Here is a 24,629-nt window from a genome sequence, read left to right as displayed (position 1 = left end):
AGGGAAGGAAGGAAGGAAGAAGACAGATGCCATCTGTAGTGCTTACTGTTCAATAATAATCTATTACGTTCATACAATTAGAGCTAGAGGGGACCTCAGAGGCCATTCAATCCAACCCTCTCCTTATACAGATGGAAAAACTGAGGCCTAGGGAAGATAAATGACTTAACCCAAAGTCACACAGTAAGCATCAAAAGTGGGTTTTCAATACATGTCCTCTGACTCCCAAATCAGTTGTTTTTCTACTGCTCCCACAATCATCCCTGACTTTTACAGATGGACTAGGTAAGCAAGGAGACAGGCTGGGAAATAATATGAGTTCAATTCAATCCAATCCAACAAGTAGTCAGTCAGTAAACATTCATTAATTAAGCACTTACTATGTGCCAGGCACTGGAATAAGTATTAGAGAAAAGAAGAAAAGCAAAAACAGCCCCCACTCTCAAGCAACATTAGAGCAACTACGATGTGTTGGACATTGGGAATACAAAGATACAAATGAAAAGTCCCTACCCTCAAGAGGTTTATGTTATAAGAGGCAGGGAATAATATGTCTACAGATAAATACATAAATAAGTGCAGAGTGTAGAAGCTAACAACTGGGAAATACTGATTACAATGGGTAGCATTTGTGCAAAGTGTTGATGTCAATGAGCATATATTAAATGCCTACTGTATGCCAGGCACCATACTGAGGACACAAAGAAAGGTGAAACCCATTTATAAAAAATGAATGTTGAAAATTGTCTTTGCGTGTAATTGGAAAAATAAACTACTATTTACATTGCAAAAAAAGGGCAAAACCAATCCCTATTTCTTAAGAAGCTCATATTCCAATGGAGGTGAGGGTGGGTGTGAGAGGTGGAGAGAACCCCATGGAAAGAACTACAAACAAATAAGCTACATAAAGGATAAATGGTAAATAATTTCAGAGAGTAGGGAGCTAGGGGTTCAAAAAGGCAGAGAGAATGAGGCAGAGCATTCCAGAATTGGGGGCTCAGGTGTCTCAAGGCAAAATGTTGCAACTGGGGAATGTTAAGTCTAGAGCAAGCTCCAGTCCAGACCAACTTTCAGAATCTCCGAGTTGACAGGCAGCCCTGAGGCCATGGAGCTCACTCAGCTCAACCCAGACCTGATCAAAAAGTTCCTCCATAGCATCCCCACCATTCAGCCATGGGGCAGCCTCTGCTGGAAGACCTCCAAGCAAAGAGAGGCGTGAATGAACTAGAGAGAGCAGAATCAGATGATACCATCTCAGGTGGGTACTCTGGGGCTGAATATTTCTGACACCCGGTTTCATACAATCGCACATTCATTCCTTCTTTTCTTTCCTTTTTTTCTTTTTTCGGTGAACAACAATTAATTAGAGGACTACTAGCTCCTGGTAGAGTTTGCACAATACAAGACTTAACTGTCTCAGCATGCGTACATGCCAAAGCTTCAGACAGCCCCTTTAGCAAGGCAACGTCCCCATGCACACCCGCTCCTTAGCTTCCAGGTCACAGGGCAGTCTGCCAGGTTCTAGGAAGCAGACAGCAGGGCAGACCAATACAGAAACCCAGCCATCTTCTATATGAATGGAACAATGCTTTGTTTTAGCTTGCCATGTTCACTCTGAGAGTTTTAAGTGACTCCATGTTCACTTCTAGCAGCATCTGAGGATTTCTCCTTAAGCTAATCTAAACAATTCCAAGCACATTCCTCTCTCTCATCCTCTCTCTCTCTTTCTCTCTCTCAGACTTGGGACATACAAAAATGCAGGCCCAGCCTAGAAGAAATTTGTCTGGGGAGGAGAAAAGAAAAAAATTGGAAGAAAAATGCAAAATTGCCTTGCTTTCTCAATTCAACTACGTATCGTGGTGCAAGTAGACGAATGAACTTGACATTATAGGAACGGAGCCTGAATCTTGGCTGTATGTGTCTACCTTGCTCAAGTCACTTAGACTTTTGGGTCATCAGTTTCCTCATTTGTAAAGTGAGGAGGTCCAAATGGGTAACCTCTGAAGTCCCCTCCAACTCTAGACCTAAAATGCTTGCTTGCAGGTGGCAACATAAAACCCATAAGGAATGTGGAGAAGAATGGGGTAGGGGTGGTAAAGGATGTCAACAAGGAAATAAATGAGAAAAAGAGATGATGGCTTGGTTATGTGGATGGGGTGTATGGGAAAGAAACAGACAGAGACAGAGATATAGATGGATGGATGAGAAGAGGGTAAGAAGGGAGGGAGGCGGAGAGTAAAGGAGGGAGACAGAGATAGAGATGGAGAGACAGAGATAGGAGAGAGACACAGACAGAGATTGACAGATGGATGGGGAGAGAGGAAGGATGGAGGGAGTCAGACAAAGATATAAATGGAGAGAGACAGAGAGATAGATAGATGGGGAGAGTGGGGAGATGGAAAGAGGAAGGATGCAGAGACAGAGAAAAACAGAAAGAGTTATAGAAATAGAAAGAGAGAAGGAAGAAAAGAGAGGAGAGAGATACAGAGAAACAGAGAATGAAGAGACAAAAAGGAGGAGGAGGAGAGACAGAGATAGATGAAGAGTGAAAGAAGGATGGATGGATGGATGGATGGATGGATGGATGGAAAAAGAGGTAGAGGGAAAGAGGGGAGAGAGGGGGGAGAGACAGAGAGATAGAAAAAAGGGAAAGAAATACAGAGAGAGAAGGGAGAAAGAGAGGGGAGAGGGAGATACAGAGACAGACAGAGGCAAAAAGCAGAGAATGAAGAGACAGAGAAAAGGAGGGAGGACAGAGGAGACACAGGCAAACAGAGAAAGGCAGAGAATTACTTAATCTGCCAAAAATTGGCTCTGTGACCTTGCATAAGTCATTCCTCTCTCCGTTGCCTAACTTTACTAATCAGCAAAATGGGAGAGGCTAGACCAGATGACCCTAAAGTTCATCCAAGTTCCAGCATTCTCTATTTTACAATCTCAGGTCCTTTCCAACTCCTACCATCCGCTAGTCTCTGTTCTAAAATCTCTCCCAGCTCTGACAGTCTCTGTTCTAAGGTCCCATTCAGCTCATCATTCTTTCCCCTATGGTCCTCTCCAGCTCTTTCCCTAGGATTCTATGATTCTCTGTCATTACAGGACAAAACTCTTTCCTATACAACTTATTAAAACCTCTCTTTTTTTTTCCTGCAAGTGCTCACAAACACACATTCCTCCTGGAGGTCTAAGAAGATCCATGAAGCTGGGCTGGTTGAACCAAAGGGAAGCCTTCTCCCTCCCCAGATCCCAAGAATTCACAGATGCTCTCAGCAGAGCTCTGGGAGAGACTGGAGAAGAAGCACAGTGAATCAGAACAGGGGCCTCGCTCCTAAATGGTCCTGAGTAGAACATGTGCAATCCTTTGCTGCCACCAGCAGGAGCTTCTCCTTTGCACCTGAGGATGCCAATTCTGAGCTTATACAGAGTAAAGAATCCTGGCCTTTACCTATGGGACCAGGACTGAAGACCCCAGCTCTCCTTCTGACTCCCTGAGAGATCTGGGGCAAGTCACAGAATCCCTAAATTTGGAAGAGATCTCAGAGGACAGCTTGTCCAACCTTCAAGCCCTCTCCAACGTGGCTGGCAGTGTGGACACTTCCAGGGACAGGGAACTCACTATTTAAAGAACTGACGTACAGCATGTTTGTGTTTTGTGGTTCACCATGGAAAATGGGGCTGGATTGGGAGTCAGAGCACCTGGGTCCAAATCTTGCTTTCTGTCACAATCTGTGTGACCTTATTTCCTTCTTTCCTGTAAAATAATAAGGCTGGACTCAATGGACCCAAAATCTTTTCCAGCTTTAGGGTAATAATAATAAATTATAATGATGATGATGATGATGATAACAGCTACCAGTTATATAGATAACACCAACTATACCAGACTTTTTTGATGTGTGAATTAGTTTTCCTGATTTTTAAAAATTCTTTGTTTCAAGGGATTCTGGGAAGAGGAGGGAAAAGAAAATATGAACAAAATTAGGTGATATCAAAAGAAAATATATCAATGGAAATTTATTTTAAATAAAACAAAAATTGTTAATACCCTCCCCCATCAAAAAGAGAAAAATAAAAGATTAGCCTAGATGACTTCAAAAATCCTAGCTCTGAAACACCATGGAATTTCTAAAACTGTTCAACCTAAACAATTAAAAGATATTCTCCAAGTGAAACTGACATTTCTTTCAGTGATATAGAGGACTTTGAATCATTCACATTGAGGAAAAGACTAGATCTGTATAGAAAATTTGACTTTCCAAGACAAGAATCAAGAGAAGCATGAAAAGGACTAAGGATATATATATATATATATATATATATATATATATATATATATATATATATATATATATATATATATATATATCATAAAAAGATTCATTTGGGACATTTCTCAATTTCTGAAAATAATTTGTGAGCAGAGATACTGTTTTGTTTTGTTTTTTTTTAAGTTTGATAGAATCATCCTGTGATTCCAGCAGGACCCACGATTCTTTTTTCTTTGGTAGTTCCTTTACAACTAAATTTATGTCCTAGTTTGAGATTGCATTATTTAAGATCTTCAATTGGTCTTCTGAGAGTTTGGGTATTATATATTTTTGAAGGTATTCCTCTATTTTTTTTTTGTGGTTTTAGTTTTATCAGCATATAACTGTACACAATGTCCTGATTATTATTTTTTATTTCTTCTGGGGTTGCTGTGGTTTTTCATTGTTCATTTTCTATCTCGTTGATTCATTTTTCTGATCTCTTTTTCAAAATTTAGGTAGGTAAGGGTTTATTAATTTTATTAGTATTTTCAAAAACCTAGCTTTTAGTTTCTCTTATCATCTCTATGGAATTTTTATTTCTAATTTGTCTATTTTACCTCTAAATTTTCATATCTCTTCTTTTGTGATTATTTATATTTGTTTATTTGCTGGGTTTCTATTTTTTTTTGAATATACATATCCAGTTTTGTTTAACATATATTTGTAAAGATATTTTTCTTCCAAGGACTGCTTTAGCTGCATCTCAGAAATTCTGATATGTTTTTTCATCATGATTATTTTGTTTTACATTGGTATTAACTGCATTTAGGATTTGTTTTTTGATTCACTAATTATTTAGGATTTCATTTCCAAGTCTTCATTTTGGTTTGTATTTTTGTTTGTGGTTCCTGAACCAATGACTATTTTTATTATGTTATAGTCTATAAAGGATAGATTAGCTATTTTTGCCTTTTTGTATTGGTTCTTAACACCTCTATGCCCTTGTACATAATCAATTTTTGTAAAAGCTTTTTGTGATACTAGGGAGTGTGTATATTCTTTTACATTACCATTTAGAAGACGTCAAAACTTTTTAACCTCTAAATTTCTCTAGCAATTTTTTCAGTTCCACATTTTCCCTTATGATCGTCTTTCTGTTAGACTTATCTAAAACTGATAGAGGGCTTCCATCACTATTGTGTTACTATCTATGTCTTCTTGTAGCTTGGATTTCCTTTACAAATTAGGATGCTAAGTCATTTGGAGTGAATAAATGTATTATTGAGAGTGAAAAAAAGAAATGATGAACAGGAAGACTTCAGAGAGGCCTGGGAGGACTTATCTGAACTAAGGCTGAGTGAAGTGAGCAAAACCAGGAGAATATTATACACATTAACAGTCACAGTATCTGAGGACTGTTTCTGATAAACTTAGCAGCCCTTCACAGCAATGCAAAGACCTAAAACATTTCCAAAGGACTCATGATACAAAATGCCATCCGCATTCAGAGAAAGAACTAAGGAATCAGAATGCAGAATGAAGCAGAAAATTTTCTCTTGAAAAAAAAGAAAGAAAGAAAAGAAAGAGATGTACACTATCAACCAAAAAAAAAAAAAATAAAAGAAGAAGAAGCTGACATTTCTACCAGACCAAGTCTTTGATATATTGGTTTATATCAGAAGAATGACAAATACTTGTTACCAAGCAGAGGCAACTTGATATGGTGGTCTGTTTCTAGAATCAGAGGACCTGGTGAACTCAATCTTCTTCATGATATATGTAACCTTAGACAAGTCATTTAACTTCTATGGACCTCAGTTTCCCCCTCTGTAAAATGGACTAGATAGCCATCCAGCTTTGACATGGGACCTGCTGATCCTACGATGACATATAGCTCGGTATAGAAATAAATATACTAGAAAAATCTAGAATCTGAGACCTATACTAATTTGCAACCTGCAAAGACTTGGGCAACCTCCACCACTCTTGTGGCCTCAGTCTCCTCATCTGTAAACAAAGTTCACCAAACTGTCATTGTTCAATTGTGTTCAACTCTTTGTGATCCTATTTAAGGTTTTCTTGGCAAAGATGCTATTGTGGTTTGTCATTCCTTTTCTAGACAAGATTAAGTGACTTGCCCAGGGTCATACAGCTAGAAAGTGTCTGAGGCCACATTGGAACTCAGGTCTTCCTTACTCCAAGCCTGGCACTCTGTGTACTAAGGTGTCACCCAGCTGCCATTGAGACCTGTAAAGTCTCTTTTAGTTCTTTGATCTCAAACAGTACATGGGAATTTGTTCTGTGAAGTCTGGATTAAGTCAAAGAGCTGCACTTGAGGACCTAGAGGGCCACATGTGGCTTCATTCCCTACCCCTATCATACATCATACCAACATAGAAATCAAGCCCTCTCTAAATCCATGACCTGTACTTAAACCTCCTTCAGGGCATTTTACAGTTAAACTTTGAATTCCCTGAGGGCACGGAATGAGTAACTGCATTCTGAAGTCATATCTGAGTCACATCCTTATGACTGCTGCCCTCACCAGCTATTGGTTGGCTGTTGTCTTTCACTCTAAGAGGACCAAAATGAGATCACTATGCTAGAGTCAAATTTCAGTGTGTCCAACCAAAATCAGACCAATACAAGCTCGCAATGCTCTACCACAGGTCAGGCCCACATGAACATTTGGGTTTGATGCTCTAAATTTTGCGCATCCTGTGTTTGAGCTGTTTCAATTCTGCTTTAGCTCTAGTATACAGAAGTTGCTTTTAGTCATATCACTCTCCCTGGTGGTCAGGGAAAAAAACTGAAGTTTTAGTGGGGGAGGAAATATAGTTTTACCATTTACCATCACCAGAGGAGATCACCATCCCAAATAGATATTTCAAACAGACAATGAACCCAACTCAGAATCTGATGGAGAAGTCTAGGTAGCTTGGTGGAAATATACTGTGTTTTCAACAATCCCTAGCTGCTCTTGGCAGCAAATACACATTTCTTCAATAATTTGCCCATTTAGATACGTGTTATAGTCAGGGCATAGGGCAGTTTTCTGAATACTATATTTGTGTACATTGACTGCCACAATAGAATATAAACTCCCCAAGAGCAGAGATTTTCTTTTTCTTATTGTTTTTGTATCTGCAGCCCTTAGCATAGCGCCTGGCACATAGCAGGGACTTAACAGCTGTTGACTGATGGATGGATGGATCCATTCTTTTTTCCAATGTGAGTGGTTAGGCTGATCTATAGTGCTACAAATACATAAAGTTCCTTCTACCTCATTCTGTTTCATTTTTGTTTTCCATCACTTTTAATGTTTTGGTTAAGTTTTATTCATGCTGCCCAATTTTGACATCACAGTCTTTTCCAGAAATAGCTCACCCCTCTCCCACTCCTGAATCCTTCTTCGTAACTAATATAAACCATTAAACAAAACCATCCTATTCAGTGACTGTGTCTCAGAGCATGCCAACATCCTGTACCAACAGACCATAACCTCTCCTCCAAGAGGACGTGGAGGGAACCTCTTTGTCTATTACCCGTTCTCAGAGACCAAGAGTGATTTTTACAATTCCTCAGGGTTTGTATTCTTTTTGGTGTCCTTTCCACTAACATTTCCACAATCATGTGTACTGTCCTCCTAATCCTACTTATTTCACTCAGCATTATCTCATACAAGTCCTTCCATTCTTCTCTAAATTCCTTACATCCAGCTGTAACAATACATGTATGTGTGTGTGTATGTCATGTACACACACAAACGCCATAGTGTATTTGGCCATTTTCCAATGAACAGAGTTCCATTTTGCATCCAGTGAGAAGGTAAGCTCCTTAAAGGCAGAGATGGCTTCTGATTTTTCTTTGTCTCCTCAGTGTTTAGCACTGTGCCTGGAACATAGTAGGCATTTAATTTGATTTCTGATCTGCTTAGGGGATATATGCCAAGATGTAAGATTGCTGTGTCAAAGACACTGGACAGTTTAGGTGTCTTTCTCACAGAATTCCAAATTATTTTCCAATGAACTCCCTTTTAAAGAGAAAACTTGACAGCTTTAGAAAGAAAGTAATTTCCCATTTGTCTGTTTTCTATGTAAATATATATATTCACAACTTTAATCATTGATATATAATTACACATATATAGATCTAAAATTATATATGTATGTATTACATATAAATTATATGGATAGTTATACAATATTATTTGTGTAATTTTACACATAATTATATGCATATACATAAAATCACATACATAAATGGTTTACAAAATTACACATATTGCATATAATTTTACATATAATTACATATACATACACATAAAATTACATACATAAATTATTTCTAAAATTACATATTATGTGTCATTTTACATACATAAGTATATACATATATACTTATATATGATTAGATCTAGAGGTAGATATAAATCATAGAGCGAAATCAATTCACATGGATATATAGATACAGTAGTACTATTCTAAATGAAAGTAGGGCACCGTGTAGTAGTGGCAAGAGAGACAGTCTCAGAGCTAGAAGTCCTGAGGTTCCATCTTGCCTCTGACACGTTCAGGCTGTCTGTGCATGCTTTTTAACCTTTCAGTGCTCTAGGAAGTAAATATCCAAGCCTATCTATGGGACCACGGAAACTATCAGCCTGTTTTGGTTGAGAAAACTTGCTCACCTGGTAGGTCCTTAAATTAATGATCTAGTGTTCATCTTTATTTAAAAGAAACACTATCATTCAGAACTTGCCACGTAGTAGTGTTTAAATGGAGAGAAGGGAAGAGAAATCACTACAAAATTTGGGTACAATTCACAAAGAAATTGTAGAAAAATGGAACCCTCCTAAACCTCTGTTTCTTCATTTATAAAACACGGTTGATGAGAAGACCTATAAGATAGACTGCATTTATTTGTGCTCATGAAATGGAATGCGTTTATTACACACTAAGAATCAGCAAATAGAAGGAATTCAAAGAAAAGCAAGAAGACTCATATGAATGGATGAAGAATGAATTACGCAGAACCAGGCGAAGGCTAAACACACAAATTACAGTGATCTAAATGGGAAAAAATAAACCAAACACTACATAGCTGCATGAAACGCAATAACCAATCTTGGCCTCAGAAAATAAATTATGAAACATACTTTCCTCCTCTTGGTAAGGATATGGGGGTCTATGGGCAAATACAGACTCAACTGGTTTTCCTAAACTGTATGTTTGTTTGTTTCTTAATTATTAAAAAAAATACAATAGATTCTGTCTGGGAGTAGGGGGAGCCATATTTGAAAATGATTACGGTATAAAAACCAAAAGTCATCAATAAAATTTTATAATTTTATAATTATATTTAAATTTATTGTATTTAAATATAATTATATTGAAATTTATAATTTATAATTATAAGCCAGTTAGATTAGATGATCTCTAAGGTTCTAAATCTTATCCCATCTCCGAATTCCTAATCCAGATGGTTCCCGGTACTCTTCTGCTTATAGGAATTAACCGACACACTCCCCACCCCCACCACACGCCTGCTTAGGCAAACTTTTTTAAGTACCTACTACTTACTAGACAGATGAACTAGATTAGGTGATGTCATCTCTCCTTAAAATGGGAAGATTAGGAAAAAAGATGCTTTTCACTAGATGTATAATCCTAAGATTTAGGCTTGAATCCTGTGGCTGTATTACTGGCTACTCGTGTGGCCTTGAAAAAAATCAATTCACCCTTGCTGGGCCTCAGTTTCCTCATATGTATAACGAAGAGACTCGACTTTCTGGCTCTCAATGTCATTTTATGACGCACCCACAGCACCTACCTAAGTATCAGGAGTAAGAAGAGAGCCCACATCTCCTGACTTTTAGGGTACTGCAAGAGAGAAGTAGGCTTGGGAACCAGTGAGCTATTATGCCACATAATAAAATTAAAAAATAAAATAAGAGAGATGACTCCTAAGGTCTTTTCTGAGTTCTAAATCCCGAGAAACCACAGGCTGTCAACTTCATCTTTTAGGCATGAATGAGTTATGATTTTCAGATCCTCTTTCCCCACTCCTGCTTTTCAGGCCTCTTCCCCCACCTCTAATCAAAGCAGTTTTTGACTTTTTCAGAGCCCTTTCATGGGGGCAGCAAAAGACCTAGCACCCCTCCCATGCCCACCGGTTACATTCCTCCCATACAAATGAATCCATTAATCTCATAATACTTTTTTCTGGCTAAATAATTATTTTGGCTATAATTTTTAAAAATTTAATACCAAACCTTGAACAGTAAAGAAACTAGCAGAATTAGTCTTATTTTTTTGCACATGACAAACACAGAGGAGCAGCCCATGGGCCAGATCTGGAGTATCGTCTTAGAACATATTTTTAAGAGCCTGGCTTTGAGATCATAGATGATGGACAATTATAGATGTAACCTTTTAAAATTTAAATTCCTACCTGTGGGATGCCCTGAAGACCACCCTCCCTGAGTTCATGATGTCAGATGGACAGCACACTTGAGATAGCTGAGAGGTCAGAGCCACTCCTTAAAATGGCAGGCCCCTCCCTAATTTGGCGGGCCTTGGTCATCTTCCAGTCTCAGCCTTCCCTCTACCCACCCCACCCCCACAACTTGCCCTTAAACCCGCTCCATGCACATTTTTCCAGTTCTGTCTCCTCTCGAAAATAAAGAGATTCAGCTTTGTGTGGGAACAGAGAGTAGTAGGCTGGCGACAAGTGCGGTCCCTTTCAAAGCCTCGGGAAGCAGCCATCTTCACTTCTGCTACTTGCATTTTGGGGATATGTGGCTCAACTTGGGAGGCTTCCTGCTTCCGAAGGTGGATGGGATTCAGGAAGGGGGATCCAGACTTTGTCTTCTCTCTATCCCTTAACTTTCCTAAGTAATCTTCATACGGTTTAGGGTGAAAAAGACACTTTTAACTATAGACTTCCTGTTGTAAAGTCCGTCCCGAAGATAACAGATGAAGAAGGGGGCCTGGCTACCAGAACCAAACCACTGTATGGAAAGTTATTCAAATTCCCCTAACCACCCCACCACCACTACTGCCATAACTGCCACCACCTCTACCCACCACCACCAACTGTCCTCTAGCGCATTCTGGGGAAACCAAAGGCAGAGGAGAAAAAAATAAATTAGCCACCCTCTCTCCCTCCTCTGGAGTGAGCACAAAAGAAAAACTAAAACCAGAGGAAGCTGCCCAGATGAACTGCCAGATGCTGCTCCCTAAACTAAATCTCAACTCATGGGAAGAGTTGGAGAGCGGTCAGGGGTGGGGAGAAAAGAAAAGGAATGCTACCGGGAGAGTCCCCAAGGAATTCCCCAGGGCCCTGCCCAGCCTCATCCTTAAAGGACCTTCTGCCCTATCCAGGGCAATGGCATGATGATAAAGCCTCAGGCAGTAAGATGGTCACCTCATATCCATGATCTCAAGGCTGAGGGTTCAAGCAAACCAGGTCACCAACGGTGGACTTCTAGGCAGGGAAGTTGCGAAACACCAGCTCCCAACAGTTTCACTCTCTGTTTTCAGAATGAAGACAATCTATGTAACGATCTATGTAACGTAACCTAACTCCTTCTGGTGGTACCCTCCCCTCAGCAGGGCCCTTCAGGCTGCAGGAGACAAGGCTGGAGTATGATGTTCAACAAAGGTCAGAGGATCACAGACCCCAAGCCAGAAGGGACCTCAGAGACCACTTTAGGTTTACAGGAATACTGATGTAGAGCTACATGGGACCTCACTGCAATCAAGTGGTGTTACAGTTTTATATTTTAACCAATGGGTTCAAAATTTACTGAAATTCCCCATTTGAGAAATTTTTCAACAGGTGAAAAAACTGTCAGTCCACATTTTAAAATATGCAGATATGAACATTTTTACATGTGACATTTAAATAACTATTTTTGCCAGCAAAAACTCACATTTTCCTTTCATGGGACAATTTTTAGAATTCTGAACTTAAACGTCAAAAAAAAAAAAACATTTCCATATACACAGCAGAACGTAAAAGCAGATTCTATAGGAAATCACAAATCTGTTTGCTTTTTTTCAAAAGTACTTAACAAATTCTACAATGTTAGTTTCTAAACTATCCTGGAAGTTTGCACTTCCTTCTGACCATCATTCTGTCCTTTCTGTGCAAACTATCTTTTTTTTTCCCCTTTCTACATCATTCTTGCCAACTTCTCCATCTCCCTCCATCTCCCCTCTCCTTCCTCTCCAAAAAAATCTAAAAAAACAAATCAAAATAATGAAAAAGAAACCTGGGACTTTTCCTTTAGGGATCCTTCCTTTCAGGAAGTGATTGGTGGCTACTTTCTGTCTTTACCTTTGATCTTCAGTACTAATAAATATGAGAAGTTTTCCTTTATGATTTCTTGGAATAGTGTCCAAGGTTTTTGGTTTGTTTTGTTTTTAATCTCAGTTTTCAGTGAGTACAATGATTGTTAAATTCTCCCTCCTTGACCTGTTTTCCTCTTTGATCAGTTGTTTTTGCTATCAAATGTAAGAATTCCATACAGTCAGCCTTGTGAGTCAAGGATTATTTTCAATATCTTGGGAATTTTGTTCTTATTCTTCTTAACATGTCGTGAACTCATTAGTCTATTTGAATTGTAAGGAACATCCATTTCTTGGGTGAGTTCTATCATTCTCTCATCTACGCTCCTTATTCCCCTTCCAAAGTTTTGGTTTCATGATTTCTCTCCCTACTTCTTAGGTAAGTTGTACTGGGGATTCCTTTGAGGTATATATTGGACTAGAACATCCCCTGAAGTCCACTCCAAAACGTGGCTCCTATGATTTTGTGATGACTGCTATTACCTTGGAAGGTAGCTGAGAAAGGACTCAAACTATGAGAGAGAAGACTATCAGTTCAGACATTATCTCTATTGCCTGCTGGTGGTTACAATATTAGAATTGTCTTCAATCCACCATTTCCCTACTGCAATCTTTTCAAAGTAATTTGACCCTTTTCAAGGGTTACTTTAAAACTAGATTATAAAGCACTTTATCTCCCAACTCTGTATTTTCACTGGTTATCCCCCATGCCTAGAATGCTCCGCTCCCTCCATATCTTCCGAGTTCTCTACTTCCTTCAAGTCTCAGCTAAAATCCTACCTTCTACAGGAAGTCTGTCACAGCCTTATTGGCTCTTAACTCTCTTGTCAGTTACCCCCAATGTATTCTCTTGTTTGCATATAGCTTATTAGACTATAAGCTCCTTGAGGGCAAGAACTGGTTTTTTCCTTTCTTTGTATCCCCAGAGCTTAGCAAAGTGCCTGGCACATAATAGGTTCTTTATAAGTGTTTGTTGCCTTGAATATAAGCCACAAATCCACCCAACCAGACACAGAACAAAGACAACACACTGTAAAAAAAAAAAAAAAAATTCCGTACTCTGCATTTTAAGCACAAGCTTCCCAGATATGCAACCTAAGAAGATCCTCTGGATGTGATTCTAATACCATACAATATGCTAAATGCAAACAAATGAAAGAAGATGAGCCTATCAACCCCCTCCATAGTACGGTGCTCCCATTCTTCCGTCAGTATATCTTGAATATCATGATGAATGGATTATGTGAGAACATTAGTCAATCTGTTTATTAAATACATATAAAGCTTAAATCTTTTCTAAAAATTTTAATGGAAATGTAAATTTCAATATTTTCTTCTTGTACCTCAAAGGATTATCTTAGCTAATTCCTGCACACTCCACCACTTTGGAGACTGCTGTCCCACACCAACACCACCAACTACAAAAACTATATAGCCACGTTTACAGAGTGCTTTAAGGTTTGTAAAGCACTTTTCAAATACTTCCTCTTTTGGTCTTCAATAACCCTGGGGGTAGAGGTGGGTAGATATCCAGGGTCACACAGCTAGGAAGAGTTTGAACTTAGGTCTTTCTGATTCCAGGGGAAGGGCTCTATCTACCATGCTGGCTAGTGGCTTACAAAGGCTATATATAACTTGACTTTTAAACTTGTCTCCTATTGTATGAGGGAAAATGTCCCAGAAATACCTGTCATAGATGTACAGAACTGAGAGGAGGACAGATGGGGCCAAGAGACCCTCTAGTCCTAAAGATAGCCCCTTGTCTACAATGTCCCTGACAAGAGATCATCAAGCTTTTGACTTTCTGTGACACCATCTTGAGGGAAGTCCACTTCACCTTGAGACAGCTGTAATTATTAGGAAATTTTCATTGCATCAAGTCAAAATCTGCCTCTCTTCAGTTTCTACCCATTGCTCTTACTACAGTTCTTACCACTGAGGCCAAGCTAACTAAATCTTCTATGTGACCTGCAGGCTCTGGCAGAAGAACTTTTGCCTTCTTTTCCCTGGAGCTGAGATACTACGCCATTTCCCAACTACCTCCAACATCATGCTGCCATGTGGACCTCTCCCCCTTTCCAACTAGTCTTCCCCTCCCTTGCCCCCTTCACTGTCCTGCTTTCTTTTGTTTGTATCTCCAGTGCTTAGTATGGTATCTGGCACATAGGTAGAGTTTAATAAGTGCTCATCCATCCATCCATCCGTCCATCTATCTATCTACTCATCTATCTACCTATCTATCTATCTGTCTGTCTGTCCTACTTACCTGTCTATGTATCCATCTGTCTATCCACGTATCTATCTATCTATCCATCCATCTACCTAATCTATCTAATATATCCATCCATCTACCCATCCATCTACCTATCTTTCCATCCATTATATCTAATCTATCCTATCTATGCATTTGTAATATCTATTGCATATTTATCTATTTATCCAATCTATCTACTCTTATCATCTTTCTATTCTATCCCATCTCTGCTATATCTATCTTATCTATCTATCCATACATCTATCCATCTATCTATTACCCATCTATCAGTCTATCTGCCTACCTATCTACCTAACCATCTATCTATCCATCCATCTCTCTACCTATCTTTCCATCCATCTATTCTACCTAATCTATCCTGTCTATGTATTTATAACATCTATCCAATCTATCCACTCTATTATCTATCTATTCTACTTTGCCTATCTTTACCTCTATCTGTCTATGCATCCATCCATCCAATTTATCTAATCTATTTATTTGTGTATCCACTCTCCCCTATCTATCTCTCTGTCTATTGATCTATCCATCCATCTAGCTAGCTATTTTACAAATAAGTAGATTGAAGCCCAGAGAAGAGACTTTGACTGGCCCTCAGAAGAAGGGATACCAGAGAGCCAAATACCATTATTTGTCAGGGTTTCTCTCCCTTTGTTCCTCTCTGTCTTTCTTCTATTGTTGTTTCTTTCCTCTCTTAGGCTGATTCTCTCTACTCTTTTTCTTATCTCAAGCTCTACTCTCTATTCCCAGTCACTTTTCTACCTGCCCCTCCTCTCTCTTCTTTCTTATTGTCCCTTCTTTGTCTGTAATATTTTGGTATATAAAAATTCAAGATAACAAGAACTGTGTGAAAAAGATCTGGGAGCTCCAGAAGTCCACAAGCTCAATGAGTCAACAGTACAACATGGGATCTAAAAAAGTACTGCCCATACTAAGAAAAGCACAATGTCCTGAAAAATTTAAAAGGGTTGTTATGAGTGAGGGTTCAAAGAATCAGGGGTCTTTTAATACAGAACAACATTCATTCACCCTTTATAAAAGGTATTCATATCCCTGTACTGAGAGCAAGTATTTTCAGACAACCAAAGAGAGAATCTATGAAGATGACTTTAGTCAGGTAAAATGAGTCACAAATGAGCTCAATGAATTTAACTAAAGGAGAACTTAAAGGTTATCTAAGCTCAATCGCTATTTTAAAGAGGAAGAAACTAAAGATGAAGTGATTTGGTGACTGATTCCAAATGGAATGTTCCACTGCACCAGCCTGCCTTTCCAAGAGAGTTAACTGAAATGGACAGGATACCCTAGAAACATAAGGGGTAACAAGATGACAAAAATCCTTACTTATGTCTCTGCCATCATTTCTTATCTCCCTTTCCCAATCCCCAAGGGGGCATCAGTTTCCTTTGCCCCTCAGGTACATAGGGCCCACAACTTGGAAGTGTTTTTCCCTTGTTCCCAACATCCACAGAACTGCAAAATCTCAGCATCAGAAGAGACCTCGAAGGCCACGTAAGCCAAGTCAGATACCTAAGCACATCCAACAAGTGGTCCTTCAGCCTTTACATAAAGACTTCCAGCAAAGGATAAATCATAAAACACTCCTCAAACAACCCATCACACTATGCAATAGCTCTAATTGTTGGGAGGCTTTTCCTTCCATCTAGACTGAATTTACCTTTCTGAATCCTCCCATCCCTGCCCCTGGTCTTGCTCCCCAGGGCCCAGTAGAACAAGGCTAATGCCTCCTCCAAATGACTGCCCTTTAAATAGCTAAAGATAGCTGGCATGTCCCCTCCTTACTCTTTTCTTTTGGTGGCTAACCTTTCCTAATTCCTTAAACCAGTCCTCACATGGTATAAGCCAGGTGTGCGGAACCTGCAGCCTTGAGGCCACATGGGGCCTTCTAGGTCCTTGAGTGCAGTCTTTTGATTGAATCCAAGCTTTACAGAATAAATCCTTTTATTAAGGGGATTTGTTCTGTGAAGTTTGGATTTAGTCAAAGGACCCTACTTGAGGACCTAGAGGGACACATGTGCCCTTGAGACCACAGGTCCCCACCCCTGGTATAAGGTCTCAAACCCTTCACCTTCTTAGTTGCCCCCTCAGGGACAATGCCCCATGAAGAATTCAGAACTGAACGCAATATGGTGATGTATATCAACTTTGCCTACATCTTGTATTTACTTTTTGGTTGAGCAACCAGCTGGAAAGCATAATGGACAGAATGCCAGATCTGGAGTCAGGAAGACCTGAATTCAAATTCAGCCTCAGATACTTACTAGCTGTGTGACCCTGGACAAGTCACTTCACCTTGTTTGCCTCAGTTTTCTCATTTGTAAAATAAGCTGTAGAAGCAAATAGCAAACCAAAAATCCAACCCCTCCCACACAAAAAAAGGGTCACAAAGAGTTGGACACAACTAAGCAACAACTGAATTTTCTGGTGTATGTGTTGTCTCATTGTCAATAAAATGTCAGCTCCTTGGTGGGGGTGGGGGTGGGTGGGGGGGGTGGCATTCAGTGTTTTTGTATTACCACTGCATAGCATTGTGCCCAGTCTATAGTAGGTGCTTAATAAATATCTGCTGAGTGATCATATATACACACATATGTATACATATATAATAACATGAACATAGATACACAAATACATATCTACATATGTACACAAAAATGTATCTATATCTATATCAGTGATTTGTAAAGTATGGTCCAGGGATCCCTGGGAATCTCTGAGACACAGATAGTCCATGAGATCAAAACTATTTTCACAATAATACTTAAATTTCTTATTATTAATGAAAATATTTATTAAACAAAATGCTCAAAGCAAGGGTGAGGAACCTGCAGTCTTGAGGCCACATTGTGTCTTCTAGGTCCTTGAGTGCAGTCTTTTGATTGAGTCCAAGTTTTACAGAACAAATCCTTTCATTAAAGGATAATAAAAATCAGACTCTCTCTCTCTCTCTCTCTCTCTCTCTCTCTTTCTCTCTCTCTCTATCTCAGTTCATCCTTAATGTGAGGACACCAACATGAATAATCCATTCACTGGGTCTCTGATAAAGCTTGGGTTTGAATACTGCCTCTGAGCTCTCTAACATTCTAAGGTGTAGAGAGGGTACCTACCTGCATTGGAAGGGAGAGATTTCTCTGTGATGGAATTCCACAGACCTGGTCTAGACCTTCCCCTACCCCTATGTCAGGTCAGATCTGGTAAAGAGCACCCACAGAGTACCAGAGCAGGAAAGGACCTCAAGGATCACTGAGTCCAAGTTACCCCTAAACACTGCTATCTGCAGCATCCCTGGAAAGTGGACATCTAGCTTTTGTTTGAAGACCTTTAGTGAGAAGAAACTCATCACTTCCTGAATGTTTCCTTCCGAAAGATGAAGGCATGGTCAGGATACAAGCCATTCTCCCCCTTCCTTCCCCCTCCTTGATGCCTGATCATACCCCACTCCCTTCTCAGAACCTTGCTTCTCCAACCATGACCACATCTAAGGCAGGTGCCGTCTGTACCTTTGGCCAGGATACAACTCCAAACCTTAGGTCACATGTCATTGGATACATCACCCAAGGAGAGGACAAATCTGCCTCATCTCTCTTGTACTGATTAATCTATTACCCCCAGCGGCTTGGAAAATCTTCTGCTCTGATGACCCAGAAAGTCAAAAATGTGATGCAGGAGGCATGGGCAGACTTGCCTTGGCCCAGCCCTTAAATCAGATCATTCTCTGAAGCCTAAACAAAGTCTAAGAATTCAAAAGCTAGGGAGATTTTCATGAGGCTCTACTTTCTGCTCCTGGGTTGGAGCTAGGACTTTGAAAAACCAACAGAAGACCTTGAAAGACTCCCAAGAAGGTCTGAAAAAAGTCTCATAAGACCAAGGGGCAGTATAATGTCTCTTGGCTCCAGGCATTTTCTCTGGCTATCTCCCAAGCCTACAAGGTTCTCCCTCCTCAACTCTGTCCAGTCTTCCCTGTCTTCCTTAAAGCTCCAAGTAAAATCCCATCTGCTATAGGAAGTCATTCCCAATACCTCTTAATTTCAGTACCTTCCCTCTGGTAATTATTTATTATTTATGGAAACACAGCTAGTTTATATACATTTCTTTGCATCTTGTCTCTTCTCCATTAGACTGTAAGCTCCCTGAGGACTTTTGCCTGCTTTTCTATCCCCAATGCCTGGCACGTGGTAGGTGCTTAAGAAATGTCAATTGATTAATTGGTGTTATAAAAAGAGTTTGACCTCTGAGAAGAGTTGAGAAAATACATCTTTCTCCCTACTTTGCAAGGGTAAATAAAGACTGTGGGTATGGAATATGGCATATACTGTCAGATATGAATGCCGAATTAGTTGGTTTTGCTCAAAGACAAATATAGTTGGTTTCTTTTTCTTTTTAAATCTCTGTAATAAGGGAAAACACATTGGCTGGGGGAGAGAGATTCAGAAATGAAGGATAAAAACCAGAGATGTTGATAAAAATAAGATATAATAGATATGAATGGATGGATGAAAAATATGTATTGAGCATCTGCTAAGTGCAAAGCATGTATTCAGAAATTAAGGTAAAAAATATATCAATGAAAATAAGATATAAAAGACATGAATGAATAAATAAAAATAGTAAAATCTTACAGGGAAAGCACATATTCAGAAAGGAATGTGAAAAGATGTTAATGAGATGAGATATGAACTAATGAATGAGTGAAAAAAGTATTAAGGACTTAATATTTTCAGAAAGGAATATAAAAACAAGACGTTAATAAAATAAGATGAGAAATGAACTAATGAACGAGTAAGATTTACGAAGTACTTAAGTACATGCAAAGTATTTATTCACAAAGGAAGGAAAGAACGAACTATATAAATAAAAATAAGATATAAAAGATATGAATAAGTGAAAAATCAATAAAATAGGGTTTTTTTGAAGAAAGAACTAGTCATTGAATCAGGAGAGGCCTGACTGAATATTGTCCCTACCACTTATTGGTTGCATGACCAAATTTGGACATATTACTTAACCTTGCAAAAGCTATTTCTTCATCTGTGAAATGGGGAGTAAAAAAAAACAAACCTCCTTCTGACCTCATTGGGTAGTGGTGCTTTTCTTGAGGAAATCCAAGGAGATAATGTGGATGAAGTTCTGTAAACCTTGCACAATTATGTAATGATCAGCTGTTATGATCTCAAATCCCAGGTGTAAGTGATTGGGATTAGCTGTTGGGTTTGTAGTGAGAAGCAAGACTTGACTTTTGGAAGCATGGGATAGAGTCACCTGGCCCTAATCTTCCCCACTCTGTCCCTCCCCTCCTTCCTTCCCGACACTTTCTAGAGGTTCTTAGGAACTCTAAGGACCTTGAGGACACAGGGTCTTAAGCCTAGCTGCCTCTCCCCAGAGGTGAGCAAATAGTCCTACCATCAGTATGGCCAGTAACTTTACTCTTCCCTTGCTCTAGGAGAATATATAGAAGCAGAAGGATCTGACGGGTACTGAATCCAACAAAATCATTTTAGGAATAGGGAAATAGGCCTAGAGAGGGAATAAGGTCTAAGGTCACACAGCAGTAAATAAAAAAAAAAAAACAGAACTCATTGTCTCCAGACAGCCAGTATAAGACCCTTCCCAAGAAACCTCGATGACTCCTTCCTTAGGGTGGGTGTTACATTTGACACCCCTTTTAATCCTCTGAGAAATCTGCATTGGACCCCCACAGTCTCCTTAACTCCCAAAGTCAAGGCATTCACATTAAGAAGTTGAGGAAAAATTCAGTTAGAAGGGACAGAGGGGATAACAAAAGGGTTTACTTTTATTTTTTATTGATTCATTCATTTGCTTGTTTGTTTTTGACAAGAAAGTTTAGAGAGGAAGCACAGAGGTACAAGTAGCCAACCCACACTTAAGTCAATGAACCAGGTACTGATTGATGGTGATCTCAAGGGCAGTGCTTCTCAAAGGGTGATCCATGGACCCTGGGGTTGGGTCCCCAAGAGCCTTTCAGGGGATCTCAAGGTCAAAATGATTTTCATGATAACTTTAATGTCTTAATGTTGAATATAGTAAATACTGGTAAAGAGAAATCCAAAGAAACAAAAATTCTCTAAATCCTTTATTTTTAAGAGTATAAAGAATCTGAAAATCAAGTAGTCTGAGAACTGATAAGTTACTGGCAGGAAACTTCTGCACAGATGCCAAGGAGGAATGGGCAAGATTTAGCCTAGGACCAATGAGGCTGATAACATGGATAGGATGAAAGAACATCTACCTCTGATCTCTCCCCTATCTAATCCATCCTCTCCATGGGGACCAAAGGAACATTCCAAAGACCAAGGTCTTATCACCTCACTCTCCCACTCAAGAAGCTTCAATGGCTCCTACTGCCTCTAGAATAAAATGAGAAACCTTGCATTTGCTACTTAAAACCATTAAAAACCATTCACCATCTACCTGCAGCTGAGCTTCATATCACATCCCCTCCCCATGTAGTCTCCATTCCTTTGGGCAGCTAGCTGGTGCAGTGGATAGAGCACCTTGTGCAGGTGTCAAGAGGACCTGAGTTCAAATCTCTCCTCAGACACTAGACACTCATTAGCTGTGTGACCTTGGCCAAGTCACTTAACCCCAATTGCCTCATCCTGTGTCATCTCTAGTCATCCTGATGAATATCTGGTCACTGGATTCAGATGGCTCTGGAGGAGAAGTGAGTCTGGTGACCTGCACAGCCCTCCCTCACTCAAAACAAAGTCAAGTGCAAGTCATGTCATCATTTCTCTGATGGCATGGTCTTCTTCGGTAATGAAAGATGAACACATACAGTCTCCATTCCAATTCTGCTTACGCAGCATTACACCTTCCATCTCCAAGTGCTGACCCAGTCTGTTTGTCTGCCTAGGAATGCTCCTTATCAATGCTCTGCTTTCCGACACTTCTATTCAGGACGACTAAATGGTACAGTGGATAGAACATTGGGATAGGACTCTAATACTACATTCTAATCCTACATCAAACATGCCAAGTCATTTCCCCTCAGTTTCCTCATCTATAAAATAGGAACAATAATAATGCTTACCTCAAGGGCTGTTCTAAGAATCAAATGTGATAATATGAAGTGTTTTCCAAATGTTAAAAGTATTATATAAATGATATTCTTACTTAGTAACTCAGTGAAGTGGTGCAGTGGATAGAATGTCAGCCCTGGAGTCAGGAAGACTCATCTTGTTGGGTTCAAATCTGGCCTCAGACACTTCCTAACTGTGAGACCCTGGACAAGTCATTTAATACTGCTGGCCTCAGTTTCCTCATCTGTAAAATGAGCTGGAGAAGGAAATGGCAAACCACTCTAAGAAACTCCCCTGCCCCTCAAAAGAGAGGTGAGCATGATTGAAAGCGACTGAACACAAAAAACTAGAAAGCTTTCCTGATGCTGCTAGGGATTCCTCTCTCCCCCAACCCCACCCCATGAATTTTGCACATATTTTGCATTTATCTATTTATATTGTTTCTCCCTCTCACCTCCCCCTCCTATTATAATCTCCTGGAGGGCAGGGATTTTCATTTCTGGTTTTGTATCCCTCAGAACCTAGCACACTGCCTGGTCCATAGTACATACGTCACTTAATGGATGGATCCAAAAGTGAAATGGGTTGCTCCAGGAGGTAGTGAGCTCCCTGTCACTAGAGATCCTCAAAAAAAAACAAAAAACGGCTAAATTGAATTACATCTTTCCAGGATAAGTGCTAGATACTGGTTTAGACCCATGAGAAAGAGGTACCTGAAACAAATTGATCAAGCCCTTGGGAATATATAGTGAGCTACTCCTTTATTCACAAGGGCAGCTACCTATCTGCTTTGGGTCAGTGTGTAAATTCCCACCACCTCAATCCTCCTTTGATAGGAAATGGAGAAGATGCAAAACGAATCCAATCTAAAAGAAGAACCCCCAAAATACCTCTCCCCTCTCCCTGACCCTGCCTGTATCTCATCATCCCAGAGGTGCCTCAGACACAGTACTATGCTCACTGGGGCCTTGGACACTGACCATGGCAAAATCCTCTCTTTTTCTTCCCAATTTCATCTTCAGGAAAAGCACCAGGGAAGAGTTCAGTGTCAGAACCGATGGATGGAAAGAGCTCTAGATTTGTAGTTGGAGGGCCTGAGCTCGAATCTGGACTCTGCTACATCTTAGCTGATTAACTATAGACAAGTCACTTACTCTCTGGGTCTTAACTTCCTTTTCTTTGCAGAAGGAGGTTAAATGAAGTAATTCCTAAGGTCTCTCCCAGCCCTAAAAGCCCATGATTTTAGCTTCTTATAACCAAGATTTTGGGGATAAAGGTAGTTAAACTTAAACTATTCCTTAGAGGTAGTAGGATACAAGCACCAAATCTGGAATCAGTGGATCCAAATCTTTCCTTGGATGCTTACCCCCAGTGTAAACGTGGGCCAATAGCTAAACTTCTTTGGGTCTTGGTTCCTTAACTGAAATAAAAAGGAGTTGGAATTGCTGGTTGATAAATATCTTTCCAACCCTAAAGTCAAGATTCCCCCTTTAGAATCCAAGCCCCTTGAGGACTGGGATTGTTTTCCTGTTTGTATTCAGAGTGCCTAACAGAAGTATGCAGTAGGCACTTAATAAATGTGTACAGCATTGAATCTAACAAACCTGAGGGATAGTCCCCACCCAGCCCCAGTCTGCTCTGTCAGTCTGCCAGGCACCAGTTCCAGCCAAGGCTGCCGAAGATTCTAGTGCCCAGTCTCTGCCCCCATAGTCTAGTGCAGAGGGGAATAGGTAATTGTGACCCTTTTCTCTGTCCCTTCTGGAAATGGGATAGACTAACTCCAAAGGTTTCCTCCAATGGGGCCAGATGGTGGAAGAAAAGTGCCCAGAGTCTTGGCTGTTTGTTTTGGTCGAGGGTAGGAGAGGAAAGCAAAGAACAGAATGACGTCCAGTTTTTCCTACCTTTAGCGTGCCTCAGTGGCAAGTGCAATCCCCTGAGGTCCGTTGGCAGAGACTGGAGGCCTGAGAGGGAAGAGACATTTACTGCTCCCCCAGCGGGCAGCGTCCCTGTCGCCTAGGAGATGACATTGGAGTGCTCAAAGATATGTGAGAGAGTGCTAACTGGGGCTGCTCCATTTCCTGGAACGGCAGAGTCACTCAAGCAGGGCAGGGAGGGGCCGCTAGCCCTGGAGAAATCCCAGGTCGAGCCTCAGGGGTTGGGGGAGGGAAGGAGGCAGGTTCCTGCCAAAAGGGGTAAGGAATTGCTGTCTGACGAAGAATGAAAAGAAGAATCATGGACTTGGGTTCAAATCCTGCCCCTGATGCTTACCAGCTGTGTGATCCCTGGCAAATCACTTAAGCTCCCCAGTTCTTAGTTTCCTCCACGGCAGAATGAGGGGGTCTCTGGGGTTAATGATCCCATGAGCTTTTGTCCAAAGGACCCAAGAAATACAGAGTAAAGCATCTGGAGGAAAATGCAACAGAAGTTCTGCAGATTTTAAGGTTTCGTTTTCCACAGTGGCAGGCATTCCCCAAAGTGGGAGGGGGAGGGAAGACTGAGATGCACTGGCCAAGATTATTGAGGATTTTGGGAAATAATTCCAGTGTAAGTGTGTTCGTCTTTGTTTTTTTTTTTTTTTCAATGAAAAGAAAATTCGAATCAGTCAATGAAAGCGAAACTATGGAGGAAGAGAATTCACTCCAACTGGTATGGGCTGGGAAGAGGGTGGTAGGGCAGGGCAGAAGGGGTGCTTAAG

At 40.2% G+C, this 24,629-nt stretch overlaps 1 protein-coding gene across 2 annotated transcripts in view; it reads right to left on the bottom strand.

Annotated features, from left to right (window-relative positions):
• TP73 (tumor protein p73) overlaps window positions 1–23,934 on the bottom strand; it is a 174,207-nt gene extending 150,273 nt beyond the window's left edge. For both annotated transcript variants that reach the window (XM_072608642.1, XM_072608645.1), the window contains exon 1: window positions 23,836–23,934. The gene's annotated coding sequence lies outside the window, so the exon portion shown is untranslated. The remainder of the gene's footprint in view (window positions 1–23,835) is intronic.
• Window positions 23,935–24,629: the final 695 nt, after the last annotated feature.

The sequence above is a fragment of the Notamacropus eugenii genome, chromosome 5, assembly GCF_028372415.1.
Source record: "Notamacropus eugenii isolate mMacEug1 chromosome 5, mMacEug1.pri_v2, whole genome shotgun sequence".
NCBI classification, from domain to species: domain Eukaryota; kingdom Metazoa; phylum Chordata; class Mammalia; order Diprotodontia; family Macropodidae; genus Notamacropus; species Notamacropus eugenii.
This window is presented reverse-complemented; position numbering and strand designations above follow the sequence as displayed.